At 52.3% G+C, this 14,006-nt stretch overlaps 1 protein-coding gene and 1 non-coding gene across 3 annotated transcripts in view; one reads left to right on the top strand and one right to left on the bottom strand.

The window, feature by feature from the left end:
- Positions 1–13,677, bottom strand: part of SYT2 (synaptotagmin 2) — a 107,514-nt gene extending 93,837 nt beyond the window's left edge. Inside the window, exon 1 of one of the 2 annotated variants that reach the window (XM_045456471.1) lies at positions 13,438–13,677. The gene's annotated coding sequence lies outside the window, so the exon portion shown is untranslated. Of the gene's footprint in view, positions 1–13,208; positions 13,244–13,437 lie in introns of those variants that run through there. The other variant, XM_045456474.1, reaches the window with a different exon arrangement.
- LOC123587038 lies at positions 681–787 on the top strand. Its single transcript, XR_006707108.1, has one exon. It is a non-coding gene; the product is annotated as a U6 spliceosomal RNA (small nuclear RNA).
- Positions 13,678–14,006: the final 329 nt, after the last annotated feature.

The following is a 14,006-nucleotide window of genomic DNA, read 5'->3' as shown; positions in this document are numbered from 1 at the left end:
AAACAACCATGACTATACTGGTCAGCTTCAAAGTTTCCATGGGGAAACTTTCTAAGAAGGAAGTCACCAAAGGGAAGGCCAAGAGAAATTTGGAGACTATGTGGATTAATAGGAGAATCTTTAGAAGATGTGGGGTGATTTTGAAAGGTTCTGCCATAAGCCTGGAGGCTGGGCATCAGGATTTTTCAAGGTCATACCTCCAAAGTCCAGAATTATGACTGTGATCCTTCTGTGGTTCTTGGAGTCAAGTGGGGGAGGGAGGGATGTGTGTGTGTGTGTGTGTGTGTGTGTGTGTGTGTGTGTGTAATTAAAAAAACACTGTCAGGATTGTGTTAAAAAGGAGTTGAGTCTAGCCTGAGCCCCAAACTGGAGTCCATACTGAAAAAATCTGGAAGCCATGTTCTTCACAAGATCCCTAGATCTTTACTCTCTTCAGTATTGAGGCTGAGTGATAGTGGCTTGGTGGCAAAGCAAATGTTCAGCATGTGTGAATGGATCACATACAAGGAGCTGTTTTAGGGGCACCTGGCTGGTTCAGTCAGTAGAGCACGCAACTCTTGATCTCAGGAGTCATGAGTTGAAGCCCAGCATTGGACACAGAGCCTACTTAAAACAAAACAAACAAAGAAGCTGTTTTAGCAAGGGATGCACAGCACCCTGAATTTAAATGGACAGCCCATGTGCTCACTTTGGCAGCACATATACTAAAATGGGAATGATACAGAGAAGATTAGCATGGCCCCTGCACAAGAATGACATGCAAATTCCATGGACAGCCCACATGGTAGCAGACATCTGTATACTCTGCTGCAGGTTTGACTCTCATAAGGGAAGTCTCCTGATGCTGAGTTCACACTCACACACACACACACACACACACACACACACACACCATCCCTCACCTCAGAGACGTCATCCTAACACTGATAAAGAAGAGACTTTCACTCTCCCAAGCCCTATTATGTCCAGCATTACTCTGTTCCTCTTCCTCCTCCCCACCCTACTCCTCCTCTTCCTCTTTTCCTCCCATGCTATGATGCACTCATTGAATACAAGTCAACTATAACAACTGTGCACACAGTCAACTCTTTCCAGCATGTCTATATCCACACTCATAAACCCTGGGATAGACAGAATCTTGGTGGTCAATCTATCCTTTATAAATATCTACCCTGTCCCAGACTTTCTTCTTTTTTTAATGGTTATTTATTCATTTACTTAGAGAGTGGGGGAGGGACAGAGAGAGAGAATCCCAAGCAAGCTGCACACTGTCAACATAGAACCCGACATGGGGCTCAGCCCCATGAACCGAGATCAGGACGTGAGCCAAAATCAAGAGTCAGATGCTTAACCAACTGAGCCACAGGCACCACAGAGACTGTCTTCTCTTTGGAGATCTCGCCATCTGTTTGCTCTTCTGTCACCGTGTCTAACCACATTTACTGTTCAGAAATTCCTCTTTGTATCTACCTGAAATCCTTCATGTTCTAGATTGCCTTTCTGACACCATGAATCATTAAAGATGCAAAGCATCTTCCTCACTGGGAGTGGGGGGCAGGGTTTCATTGGACCTTTTGTAATCTGCAGGCAGACACATGGATGACTGCAATACTCCCCCTACCTACATACACATGGAGAGCCTGTGACCATGGGTAATAACAACAAAAAAGCCCAAGGACACAAAGAATCGGGGAGATGGCATCTGATCCATCTCCTGTTTTTAGAGACAGGACTACCGCAGGGTCCTCTGAGAAGGCCAATCCCATGCCCTCAAGGAGCTCATCTCCAGTCCTTGTTTCTGGGTCTGAAACATGAAGCACCTAGCTTTCCTTAGCCCCCAAACCCAGCCTCATATTGCCAGCAACTAATACACTTCTCAGAAGCCATATTTATATTACAGCAGGACAAGAGAGCAAAGGTGTAATTGGGCTCGATTTGATTGAGTGTGACAATTGCAGTTAGCCACATGTGTCATTGAGAGATGTGAACTGGGGATAGTTTATGCTCAAAAACTCATTTCCAAGAAGACCTGACATCTTCCTCTCACAGACATCCAGACAGTGCTGACATCAGTGGCAACGGAAGAAAAGATCCATGGACTCGTCTGAGGGAGAGACTTCGTAAGGTCATCTATCTACTCCTGCCTCCACCTCCACACAAACACTCCCTCAGAAAAGCTTTTTCCCTGCTTTTCTGGAACATCTCTCTGACACTCTCTCTTCATCCCCTTGATTGCCTACCACGTCTCAGTGCAACCAGCAAGAAAGTGCTGCCTAATGTCGAACTTACTAAACCCTGCTTGCTTCAGTTTCCAACCCTTGCTCTAGTCCTAACCTTGGTGAAATGACAGAGACCTTCTCCTCTTATATCTCCATCCCTGATTCCAACCACTCTGGGGACACACCTGTCATGCTCACTCCTCCATTTGTGATGTCAAAGAACCATGGTCCCCTGGCTCTGGGCTTGTTCTCTGTCTCTCTGCTGATCACTGGAATCAGTGGCCAAGGAGCTGTCTCATCCCTGTTCCTGAATTCCTTTCTCAGTCTGCAGAGGAAGAACTATAGTTTGGCCTTTGAAAACCTCTAATGCTTTTCTGGGACCCTAAGAAGGGACTGCAGGGATTTCTAGTCAAATATCTCCACTTTACAGAGGAATGAACAAATACAAAGAGAGAAAAATGACAAACTCAGGGTCACCAGGGGAATTAGAGGCAGAGTTAGACTCTCTTTTGCCCTCCACAACGCAGAGCCTGCCTCCCAGCTCCCTGGCAATGCCAGGGAGTGACCTGAAGTCCCAAGAGAAGGCCCAGGAGTGCCTATGGCTCCTCCACAGTTCATGAATCATGGTGGCCACATACCCACTTTTCCCACCCTGCTAGATGCCCCCGTTATAAACTCTAGGAGCGTTGAGTTCTTTTTTACCTCACATCAATTATCATAATTGTAATTCAATAATCAATTGTGTGTTTCTTGTCTTCAGTGCCTTTCTTCCCTCAGACTATAAAGGTCATGAGGGCAGGGACTGTGTCTGCTCTGTCTTTATCACCACTGCAGCCTTGCACATGAATGGCTGTTGCACAAATGAGTGAATGAATAAATAAATGAATGAATGGGAGCCTGTGGAGGAGTGACCTATGTAACCCCTGCAATGCTAGGGGTCCCAGCTTCTTGCCCTGGCTCTAACACTGAGGGAGGCAATGTCACAACTTTTCCTTCTCTAGAGAATTGGGGCATAGAAAAGAGTCTTATCACTATGGGGTACGTACACTTGAAGCAGCCCTTTGCTTTAGGTGAGCCCTTCACCTAAAGTCATTAGTGAAAGTATTTAATGAGTCTATATGCTCTCTTATCTCTCTCTCTCCCCGCCCCCACCTCCCCCACATCACTTCTGTCCCCCACATCTACTAGGGCGGTGACAGGTGCCCCAATCCCTGGCCCCAGACACACTGTCTCATTCACCTTCCACCAAGTCTCCTGCTTCTGAGCACCACAGTCCCCCATCAATGCTGCCTCCAGAAAGGTCTAAGCTAACAGCCACAGCCAAGCAGGCTTCACCTGCATTAGCTCCTAATCACAGATGGCAGCTGTCACAGGGCCTGGAAAGGCAGCAATAGTTATAGGAGAAACCATGGGTCCAAAGTCTGCAAGGAGACCACACAGCGGCCATGCCCCCAAGCCAGACCCCAGCCTAGGACCCTGCCCAGAGCACTTCTGAGCCAAGAAGGGAAGTGGCACGTGGTGGGAAAGAGAGACCACATGTCAGCTGGAGAAGTCTTCTCCAACCTGAAGATTGGTCTCAGATCCAATTTCATTCTCAATTTCCAAGGAATGTGAGAGGGAGGCCCCACTGCCCACAGGCAACCTGCCAAGAGCTGTGTGTATGTGTGGTAGGTTTGCATCTGTGTGTTTATGTGAAGTTGTGAATCTTCCCTCCTCTGAGCCAAGTGCTCTGGGGTGTCACAATCCCCAGACAAGAGACAAGCAAGAAATGCTCTCTGAAAGTAGGGTGATGGGATGGACCCTGGGAGGGGCTGTTTTGGGAATCCGCCTAGCTTGTTAAAGGCCAGAGCTCTGTGTCCCAAACTGAGAGTCCGAGGGGTGCCAACCTGCCCTATGGAGGCTGCCCTATCCTGTGTCTGTGAACTTCCAAATTTACTGTCGAGTTGTCCCTGCCCACTGGCCGCCAAGCCCAGGGTCGGTTTCCAATACATCTCCTGGATAGAGAGGAAGAGCCAGAGGGAGAAAAATACATTCGTGGGACTGTGAGAGTGGAGAATCAGGGACCCAATCCTGCTTTAGCTCAATGACCCCATAGGACAGTGTCCAGGGTCTCAATGTCCAGGAAAGGACAAACTGCTCAGGTGACCCTCTCATCAGGGAGGCTTCCATCTTTTACTATGTCTCAGTCTTCCCCCATTCCTGGTCTATGATGGGCAGCACAGGATGGCTGAGCCGGGAAAGGAGCTATGTGCCAGGATAATCAATTACCCAGCCATGTGGCTGCTGAAGAGCTGAGAGACGAGTGTTCCCTGTTGGGCCAGATGTACATGTGCAGACACCTGACCTCGTCTGAAGGTGGCTATTCCACTGTCCTCCAGAGTCTCCCTGCCCTGCCCTCCACTTGTCCTCCCAGGATGAACCAACCACATTCTCTCAGTGCCCAAGCCACAAAAGCCACGGAAGAGACAATGAAGGCTGCCTGTTCTTCCTGAGGGAGAAGCAGTTACCTCCTGGCCTCTAAGATCAGGGTGCTAACTCTTAATTACAACAGACAGTTGTCCAGGAAGACAGAGCCCATAACTCTGCTCCCAGCTCGCAGCTCCTCTGTGGCTGCCGGACTGTATACATGGAGCCCCAGACTCACCTGGCAGGAGGCAGCGAAGGATGAATTATAAGAGGAAACGGGTACTCAGAACAGCAGGAAGAATATGGCTAGACACAAAGAACTTCCTCACTCTTAGGGGTTCCTGTTAAGGACTGATTTTCCTTCCCACCAGGTGGTCCTTGGAGGGCCTGTCCAATAGGGGCTTTAAGTCCCCTACACAAGACAGGGAAGCACTGCCAGTCCTCATTTGTGAGATTTTACTTCTGGGAGGGACTGAGATCCGGGTTTGCTCTGCATCCCCAGAGCTGTGTGGACTGAACGAGTGCCCAGACGCTACCAGCACGACCAGTTCTACATAGAGGACTGTGAATAGCTGCCTGTGCAGCCGTCTATCACAGTCCAGCCTGACCGCCCCCCACCCCCGTCCACAGATGTGCAGCCTGGGGGACTGTGGCACTGGGGACAGAGTCTGGATGTGGACTCTGCTGCCCACTAGCAGTGTGACCTTGGGGACATTCACTTCACCTTTCTGAGACTCACTGTTTTCATCTACAAAGGAGGTGAAATATCACAAGCTCTACAACGAGAGGGGCTTTCTGCACCCTTCTCATTTCTTCACAAAGAACATTAAAAAGACGTGCACTCAAGAGTGAAGATTTAATAAAAATTTATAATCTTTGCTACTTCATTAAAGGAAGTCTTAAGTGAAACTGGCATTTATTTATCTATTTATTTATTTAGCAGTTGTGCGATGCAGAAGAATCCATTGGTTAGAACGGTTTGGTGCCCGACCTTGATCCACACTGAGGTACGAGCAGTTCAACCCATTGCTTTAGGACCATCACTGCCAACACGTTAAAAACGGCAAACCACCTTAGGGTTATTCTGAAAACAGTTTGGACGTTATGGCTCCCCCTGAACAATTCTTGGGGGCTCCCAGGGGTCCACAGATCACTTTGAGAACGGCTGTTCTAGGACATCTCGTGTAATCTTCCCATGGGCCATATCCCTTGTGTGTTACTGTCTCCATTTTCAGATGAGAACCCTGAAACTCAGACAGTTTAAGGCACTTGCCCAGACACAGGCAGAACGTGGCAGGTGTGACCTAAACCTAGGCTATATGACTCCCTGCCACACACATGCCGTTTCGGTTATGCCCTGCAGAACACGCAACTGTGGGCCATGGACCCAGGGGGTGTTGGGCATCTTCTCTCCGCCTCCCCCCTCACCTCTCCTTCCCATGCCTTGGGGGCTCACCGTCTTTATCCCCGGGGAAGGCTGAGGACACCTCCCAGCCTCTGCAGGGGTGACGATCTGGCTCTGTTACTGTCTGTTACCCCTGGGTACCTCTGCTACTCTTCCACCAGCAGGAGCTGGGGGCCGGGGTCTCCCTGGGAAGCCCTTGACCCTGGGGGGCTGAGCTAACAATCACAGGCTCAGCCTTCGCTTCTCCCCTGCCTCCTACAGCAGCAAGTGCAGTTCTCAGCATCAAAGAGCTAATCCAATTTCTCCGTTGTGCTTCCCCCATTTGCCTCCTGCAATGCCAGGATTGATCTGGAACCAGGGCAGCCTTATTAAAGTGATGCCTTTTCCTCCTCATGGGAGAGTCAAACTGGGAGAGGGAGCCCTCTTACCTCCCCTCAATTAACTCCAAGTTTCCTGCTAACCCCAATCCCAGCCGCAGCCACCCTGTGTTTCCTGGGGTTTACTTCTAATTTTCCTTGGCTCCTAGTGGTGAGGCTGGATTTCAGCCCCCAGGTCTCCTTCCCCAGGATCTCAGAGCACTTAACCACTAGCCTCTTGTTCATCCTCTATACATTCCTCAGACAGGGTGGAACACAGGAACCCAAAGGTTCTGGCATCTAATCTCAGACCCCCCTCATTGGGCCTGTGACTTTGATCCATGTCAGTTGGCACAATAAGGGATCCATGGCTAACAATGAAAATGGAGAGCCAAGCAGCCCCAAGGAGGATAGGGATAAAGGGGTATGTGTTTACTAAGCATGCTTTTCTCCAAATGAGAGACAGATGAGAGACAGAGAGGGTGCTCGGGGACCTCTACCACCGGTAGCCCATGCCCTCTCCCCAGAACACCCTCATGCCACCTGTCAGGGTCTCCTCCTCTCCAAGGAGGAGTCAGGGGATATGAAGTTGGGCTAAAGCAGGAAAAGCTAAGGTTAGACATCAGAGAGGAATTCCTTTCTATAAATAGCATAAAAGCTTCTTCCCCAATCACTTCGGGGAACAAGATACTAAAGGATCATGTAGAAAGCAGGGGTGAGCCTCCTTGATTTGACTGCAGTCACCTCCTGCATCTGCAGTGGGCTGTTGGGCCTCGACCCCACTTCGTCTCCCCTCCAGGTCATCTCCTCAGTCGGCCTGGCATGGAAAGGGTTAAGTTTCTCCCCGCCCCACCCCCATCCTCCAGCCAAGAGGCCCCCTTGTCCCAATCCTCCATTCTTTTCAGTTTTCCCGGCTCCCTACTGCCAAGCTCACAGTTACGTTCAACAGTAAGTATGGAATAATTGTAATGGGTGAATGTCACCTCCAACTGCAATGTTCTCTAATCGCTAAATTCCAGAGCTTCGGCATCAACCCAGTTATGGGAAGCCCTGCCAGGGGTCTCCATGGCCTGAGGACTCCTTGTCCCACCCAGAGGCACCTGGTCCTCACAAATGCCTCAGGGGAGCCTCCCTGACTCGCTGCTCAGCTACTGCCCTACCCTAGTCCCAGACCTTCCAGTGATGAACCCCTTGGGTTTCTCGGTTTCTTTGCAGAGGGAGGAAGTGAAGAAGGCCCCAAGGGCTGAGGGAAATCTGGTCCTGGCCAGGCAGCTATCCTGGGGCTGGGGAGCTCTGGGAACCCAGTCACCGTGCACCCAGCCATCACAAATGACCCTGGCAACAGAGCTCCACTCTAGGTGTAAAGTGGGGGGACCCAGTAGAGGAGGAGCCCCATGCTCTGACTTTGGGGAGCTCCCAGGACGATGGAAGATATGTGGTTCTTCTGACCTCCCTTTTTAATCCCTTGTGCTTCTTACAGAACAGGTGCTGAGTCCATCTGAATTGGAAGTGGAAGGAAAAGGAAGAGAGGAGGAAATCAGGAACAATGTGCTCTGGCTCAGACAGTGCTTGGACTCCAGTTGCCCCTCTATGAGAGGGTTGAGTGCTGGGCTCTAAGTCCATGGGGGTCTTGACTTCTCAATCCTGGACTCTCTGAAGAAGAGAAGCAGTCAGATACCAACTAGACACGCACACATGTACACAAGCCTATGTCTTGCTGGGCTTCGGAAGAAAACTCTACCAAAATGGGAACTTGCAGAGGCTTTGGGTGCCGATTATGCCAGCACCCCATTCAGATAAGGCTGTCTGAGGCTGGGGGCAGATTCCCCAAGTGCCCCATCATTTGCTCTGCTCCACCCACGATGGTTCTTTCCTCCTTGCTTCAGAGCAGGTGCTCCTGAAGATGCCTGAGCCCTTACGGCAAGTCCCAAGGAAACCCAACACCAGAGAGGGAGAGCTGATTCCATTTCTCCAAAGGATCACTGCCTGATTTTGTAAAAGTCTGCTACCTGATTTTAATTACTGGTTCCCTGCTTCTACTCAAAGCACTGATGACACTGAGGACCCCTGACCATGTTGGCCAGTTCCACACTCTAGACAGAGCTGGTGAGAGGGAACTGGGGAGGGGAGGCTCACTGGGGAGAAGCTTTGACCAATTAGCTACAGTGGTCTGGAAAGACCCCCAAAGTCTACGATCTGGGTTCGAGACCTTGCTCTTACCTCTTGATGGTGCAAGATTTTAAACCGGTCACATAACTTCTCCGGGCCTTTGCCTCTTTATTATAAAATGGGACCGTGATGGCTGCTGTGAGGCCTCTGTGGTACTAAGGCCCGCAGTGATGAGAGACAGAAAAGCCTCATTACAGAAAGGGGAACTGAAGGGGGGAGCTGGAAAAAGAAGCAGGCTCGGTGAGTGACGGCAGTGTTGCTTGGTGCCCAGTCGGTACATTCTGGCTATGCCATTTCTTACACCTGCTGGTGAGTGTTGCCTATAGCAAACGCTGAAATCCTGAGGCCCTGGACGAAATGGTCAAAAAAGGGCCTCTTCTGACTTTATGACGGCAGGGCTGTCCTCTTCGTTTCTTGTTCCTAACCCCCAATTTGGGAGCTGCCTGGTGGCACCAAACCTTCTGAGTTTCAGTGACTATTATAACAGAATGAACAACTCATAGCCTACTTCCCTAAGAATTCGACCTCCCCATCCCTGGCATTCAGTCATATGGTCTCTTGACCAGACAGGTGGGGAAGTCTGTCCTAGTCTGGAAATTATCCAGGGAGGAAGCTTTTAGAACCTCTCTTGCCTACCATGTATTTGGGGCATCCTTCCTGATGTTTAATTTTAGACCCCTTCCTGAAGCTGAGACTTCTTTGTGTTGGGGGGTGGGGGGAGAAGAGGGGCTGGCAGCCAGGTGCTCCCTGCAGCCAACTCGCAATGAGTGGTCAGGTCCCTCTGGGCCCAGATCCAAATATACCCATCACTCTGGCTACTACCCTGAACTATCAGTTCCAGGGATGAAAAGGAAGTACTGCTGAGACAAGTCCTTCCCAGAAATGAAGCTTTGACAAAATACGGCTTCGTCAGGCATAAAAAACTGCCTGAACGTCAGAGGGAAGAAATGCTGGAATGGCCATAGAAGAAGTTATAGCAGCTCATTCCTTTGAGTTTTTAAGATTAACAGAGGTGGAAAGTGTTCCCTCCAGTGGGGAAACCCAAGGAAGAGTCTTGTCTGTGGGCAGCGAAAGGGCTAGGAGGGCCCGTAGGTGACATCATAATGAAGGAAAACACTTACATGGCCTTGACCATGTGGTAGGCGCTGTTTTAAACCCTTGACAGGAATTAATTCATTTAATCCTCACCAAATACAACCTATGTCATAGGTAGGAATTTTAGCTCCACTCTACAGATGGGCAGACTGAAAAGCAGAATTCGGTTAACTTGCCCAAAGTCAGGATGAGTGACAAAAGCAGGAGGGACCCAGGCAATCTGGCTAGAGTCACTATACTGGCTCTATGACTTGACATTTCACTAAACTATACTATCCATCACAGACTCCCCGTTCTCATGAGAACCTAGGACTGGCTTCTCTGACCTAGTGGAGGAAGAATAATCAACTTGTTGCATGTATGATGATTATTCAGGTACAGAATTTAGGGTTGTATCTGTCCAGTGGGCCATATTAATTGTTATCATTTATTGAATGCTTACTACCCTGTGGGGTAAGTATTATTACTTCTGATATACAGATGAAACCTTCCAGACCTGGTCACGTCACTCCACTGCACGGTCTTGAACCACCCTGTATGTCCTCCTAACAGCTGTTGCAATTGTGATGAATTATACGTCTGTTTAATTCTGTGTGTCATTCACTCCACTGTAAGTGCCATGAGGGCAGAAACCAGGTCTGTTTTGTTCCCAACTGAATCTCCAGTGCCTAACATACCCCTGGCACAGAGTAGACTCTCAAAAGCTAACAGTTGAATGAATGTAGAAACTGAGGCTCAGGGGCATCTGGCTGGCTCAGTCGGTAGAGCACGAGACTCTTGATCTCAGGGTCGTAAGTTCAAGTGTTGGGTGTAGAGATTACTAAAAAAATGAAGAGAAAAAAAGAAAAAGAAACCGATGCTCACAGTAGCTAAGCAATTTGCCTAGGCTGGCTGGAATGCAAAATCCACAAGGGCAGGGACTGTGGTCTGTTCGCTGCTGTATCCACAGTGACTAAAACAATGCACATAGTAGGTGCTCACATAGTAGGTGCTCCCCAATAAATATCTGTTGCCCCCCAATAAATATCTATTTAATAAATATTAAATATGAATTGATAAAGGCACACATTTTGTAATTAGGATTATGAACCCAAGCCTGTGGGTTTGCTGCCTCCTATTTTAACCACTACCCTGTAATGAGTGAATACTCTATAGTTCCCTTTGGCCTGTCACTCCAGTTCTCAAAAATCATCTCCATCAACCTGAACCTTTTGTGTGTGTCGCTCAAGAGAAACAATCCAGCTTCAGCTAGAACTGAGATCAGGAAAGCCCAAATCCCAAAGCCAAGTGAAACAGCATTTCTACCGTCCACAGCCTTTGACTATCCCTGAGGATGTTTCTGTCCAAGGAAGGGGACAACGAGTCGCTCTTCTAGCCCACTGAGCCCCAACGTCCTCCCCCTCCATCCTCACTGTCCCTCCCACACCCTGGATCCCAGACCACCCGCTGCCCCTCAATCTACTCTCCTGAGAGGGCCGCACAGACTCTACAGGGTCAGTGGAGAAAAGAGGAGACTCAGCTGAGAGAGGACAGAGTCCAGGTAGAGGCAATGGGTCCTTCGATATCAGGCTTGCCTGGGGTTGGGGAATACTGGCTGAGGGAGAGCAGGGAAGAGAATTCTCCAGCCACCTCCAAAGCCCACCCACCCCACTTCTCTGCAGTGCCAGGGACATTCCTGTCACATCTGCCTGGAAGTTGACTGAGGGTGAAAGGGAGAATGACCTCGGGTCTCTTCCTCCTAGAGACAGCAAGTCAGGTCTATGTGACTCTGGAATAGAATACTTATCTCTGCCTTCCCTTTCTTAGCTTTCCAGAAGCTCCTCAGCTCCTCCTTGGGCAAGTCATGGAGAGTGGGCCTGGGTCAAGCCCAAGAGGTCCCCAGAAAAAGCAAGTCCCCCCAGAGGTGTCCTAGAGGATGAAGCCAATGATCTAAGTGCCAAGCAGGACAGCAGCTGGCTGCACCAAGGAGAGAAGCCCAGGACTGAAGGTTCAGCTGGCACTAGTCATTCCCAGGGTCATGGGGAAGAGAAGCAGGGTTGGGGCTGGGCTCCCTGGCCCAGGCCTCAATTTGCCTGGTGTGGACCCCTGACGCTGACTCACCTCTGGGGCCCTGACACAGGCTGCAGCTGGCAGTGCCTGCCAGGCCACTGCTCATCAGGCACGTCCCACTGCATCAGAACCACCCTACCCCTCCCACCTGCCCCTCTGGCCTTGTCTTAGGGGCACAGGGCACGGCTCTACTTTTGGCACTTCTGGTGGACACAGAGATGTTTCTAGCAGCCCAAAGTCAGCACTTGTACCTAAGCAGGGGGAGACGACTTAGAAAGATTGCGGGCTATCCTTCTCCTCACGGTCACACCCTCTTGATGAAGTGCCCAGGTTACCAAGAGCTGGACGGCTCAGGTTGAGGATAATTATTACACACGGGGGACCCCCTCAGGGCAGCCGCAGCGGGAGAGGAGGAGGGGCACCCTCCAGCTCTCCAGGTCAGACCTTGGCCCACCTTCCCGTCTCTCTGGGTACACGGAGCCTAGGAGCCTAAGGATTTCCTCATCCCCCTGCCCACCCCATTCCTATCTGGGTCCACCCACCACCCACCCCATCAGGACTCTGCCCTTGTCTCCCCACTGCAGCGCCCCCTCCTGGACCACCGCTTCTGTCCTTGCGCTCCTTTCTGCTGCCACAGGAGAGAGCAGCCAGAACACTTCTCTACCTTACAGTGAAGAAGGGGAGGATGCTGCAGAGGGAGACACAGGGCTTCGGAGACCCTCCCACCCCCACGCCACGGGCTGGGGTGTCCGGGAGGCACTTGTGGAATGTGGGAATGAAAAGGGGGAAAAGAGAATGGGGGAGAGACTGAGATAATGGGGTAGAAGGATAAATCCTCTCTCTTTTTAGTTAAAAAAAAAAAAAAAAAAAAAAAAAAAAAGCCCCCGTGTCCTGAGAGAGGTGGGCCTGAACAGAGGCAGGGGAAGGGGCGACCCCAAATCGGGAAGGTAAATGAAGGAGTCCAGAATAGCCGGCTGGGGTTGTCTGCACTTTCTGGGTCTAGGAGCCCAGCCCTGGGGAGGAGGGCTGAAGCAGGGACGGGACGTCCTAGGTCGTGCTGAGTCATGAGATTTGGAGAGAGGCGAGGGGTGCTCCCATCCCCCTCTCGCGTCCCTGTCCCAGTTCCTCTCGACCCTCCCTTCCAGAAAGTCCCTGTAGTCTGTCCCCCCCAGCCGCTCCCCAGCCAGGGTCTCTGCCTCCAAAGCCCGCAGACCCTCCTTCTCCTTCCCACGACGGCGGAGCCGGGGAGGGGGGGGGGTCCCCGAGGCGTGAGGCGGGGGCTAAAGAAGCTGGATTGGAGACGCCCCCGGCGGCCATGGCGGGGGGTAGATGGGGACGTCCAGAAGCGACCGGGTCGCAGAGCCCCAGGGCTCCGGGGACGTCGTCCGGCCGCAGCCCTCCGCACCTCATCCCCCGGAGCCCCAGGGAGGAAAGCTGCTCCTTCCTCCCGCCCCAAACCCGCAGAGCAGCCGGCTCCTCGCCCCTCGGGGCCAGCTTCCCAAAACGAACCTTCCACCTGGACGCGTCCAAACTCCCCCGGAAGGACGGTGCGGGCGCCCGGCCCCCTTTTGGCCCCGAACTTCCCGGACCCCACCCTCCCCCCACCCCCGGGAGCCAGGTCCCGCCCCGCGGCCCCTCGGCCCAGGAGCGGAAAACCCGCCCCAGGCAGAGAAACTTTGGAGGGGGAGTCGGTGCCCCCCACGGGCGCGGAGGGGTGGGGGGTGGGGCACGGACTTACCGGGAGCGGCCAAGCAAGAGGGAACCCGGGTCTCCGAAGTGAGGGGGCGGAGGGCTGCGAGGGCGCGGCGCCGGCCACGGTGCAGCAGGGGCGTCCGTTCCCCCGGGGCCCGGAGTCCCCGCTCCGCGCCGGCCCCAACTCGGTCCGAAGTGCCTTTGCCGCAAGACTTGCTGAGCTTAGCAGTCTGCGCCGAGGCGGCGGCGGGAGGCCGCTGATGGCTGGGCGAGCGCGGCGAGCGCTGCAGTGAGGGGAGGAGACGCGGGCGCGCGGGGGGCGGGGCCGGCCGGGCCGGGGCGGGGCGGACCTGCGGGGACTGGTCCCCTCCGCGCCCCCGCCTCCCGCTCAAGGTCACGGCTGCTGCTCCCGGTCGGGGAGAGTCGGACCCAGTGCGGGACGTCATCGTCCCCACCCGACATGGGCTGTCACCCCTGAGCCAGCTCCCTCTCCCAACCTCCGGAGCCCAACTGCGGCTCAAGGCTCCATTATTGGCCTCAGGAGCCCCTGTAGGCATTTGGGATCTCCGAGCCCCTCTCCCCACGCCGTCCTCCAAGTAAGGCCACCTGGAGGGC

This window comes from Leopardus geoffroyi, chromosome C3 (genome assembly GCF_018350155.1).
Source record: "Leopardus geoffroyi isolate Oge1 chromosome C3, O.geoffroyi_Oge1_pat1.0, whole genome shotgun sequence".
Taxonomy (NCBI): Eukaryota; Metazoa; Chordata; class Mammalia; order Carnivora; family Felidae; genus Leopardus; species Leopardus geoffroyi.
This window is presented reverse-complemented; position numbering and strand designations above follow the sequence as displayed.